At 39.5% G+C, this 1,427-nt stretch overlaps 1 pseudogene; it reads left to right on the top strand.

Annotated features, from left to right (window-relative positions):
- Nucleotides 1-502: 502 nt before the first annotated feature.
- LOC102848958 lies at nt 503-1,175 on the top strand (annotated as a pseudogene).
- The last annotated feature ends 252 nt before the right edge of the window (nt 1,176-1,427 follow it).

The raw sequence follows: 1,427 nt of genomic DNA, 5'->3' as shown, positions 1-1,427 counted from the left end.
ATGGAAGTTGTTTTTTATGCTCACAGGGATTTAATCTTTAGAAGGTCCCATTCATCAATTTTATCCTCTTCAGATTGTGCATTTCTGTCTGTTATTTGGCAGTCTCTTTATACCATAGACTAGGCCTTCTAAGCTGGATCCCAGTTTATCTCTTAAGAATTTCATGGTTTTGGGCTTTACTCTCATGTTTGAGGACATTTTAAATGTCATTCTTTATTTCTTCTATAACCCAATTGTGTTCTAGCAAGGTGTTGATTAGTTTCCACATTGGTGATTTTATAAGGTTTATCCTTTTGTGGTTAATTATAGTTTTATGGCATTGTGGTCTGAAAAGATACTTTGTATAATTTCAATTTTTTTTAAGTTTTTGAGGCTTGCTCTATATTTTAATATGTGATCAATTCTGAAAAATGTTCTGTATGCACGTGAAAAGAAACTGAATTGAGACAATACCAGAGCAAGGAGTTTCTGAAGTGTTTTACCTCTTAATTACTCCAGTGATATGAAGCTAGGAAACCACACCAGGGTCTCTGAATTCATCCTCCTGGGCCTATCCGAACAACAAGAGCAACAATCTCTCATCTTTCAAATCTTCCTGGGGATGTACCTGGTCACTGTGGTGGGAAACTTGTTCATCGGCTCTGATATATATCTTCACACTCCCATGTACTTCTTCCTGGCCAATTTCTCCCTCACTGATATGTGTTTGTCATCCACTACTGTTCCAGGATGCTGGTGAATATCCAGGTTCAGAGGCTCATGATCCCCTATGCTGGTTGCCTAGCCCAGGTCTACTTCTTCTTATGGTTTATTGGTCTAGATGTTTTCCTCCTAGCAGTGATGGCATATGACCAGCTTGTGGCTATTTGCTACCCTCTTCATTATACTTTGATCATGAGTCCCAGGCACTGCAGCCTGCTGGTGGCTAAGTCCTTAATACTTGCAAATTCATACTAACACACACCATCCTCCTGACTCAGTTATCCTTCTGTGATGACAACATCATTCACCATTTCTTTTGTGAACTTCTCCCTGTATTAAAACTCTCTTGTTCTGATATTTATGCTAACAAATATGTGCTACTGTATTGGGGAGGGGCATTAACCATCTTGATCCCCTTATTAATCATAGTTTCTTACATCCGCATTGTGGCTGCTATTGTAAAAGTTCCATAAGCAAGTGGGAAGTGGAAGGCCTTCTCTACCTGTGGCTCTCATCTCTCAGCAGTTCTCTTGTTCTATATATCTGCCATTGAGGTATATTTTATTCCATCTACTACTGACTCAGTTGGCAAGGACAGAATTGCAACTGTGATGTATACTGTGGTAACACCCATGCTGAACCCTTTCATCTATAGCTTGAGAAGCAAAGACATGAAGTGTGCCTTGGTGAGACTGTTTAACAAAAGGGGATTACAATCTCCATGA

This window comes from Elephantulus edwardii, unplaced genomic scaffold (genome assembly GCF_000299155.1).
Source record: "Elephantulus edwardii isolate Elephantulus edwardi_28Jun2011 unplaced genomic scaffold, EleEdw1.0 scaffold00092, whole genome shotgun sequence".
Classification (NCBI taxonomy): Eukaryota; Metazoa; Chordata; class Mammalia; order Macroscelidea; family Macroscelididae; genus Elephantulus; species Elephantulus edwardii.
Note: the sequence above shows the minus strand (reverse complement) of the source record. Positions and strands in the feature narration are given on the sequence as shown.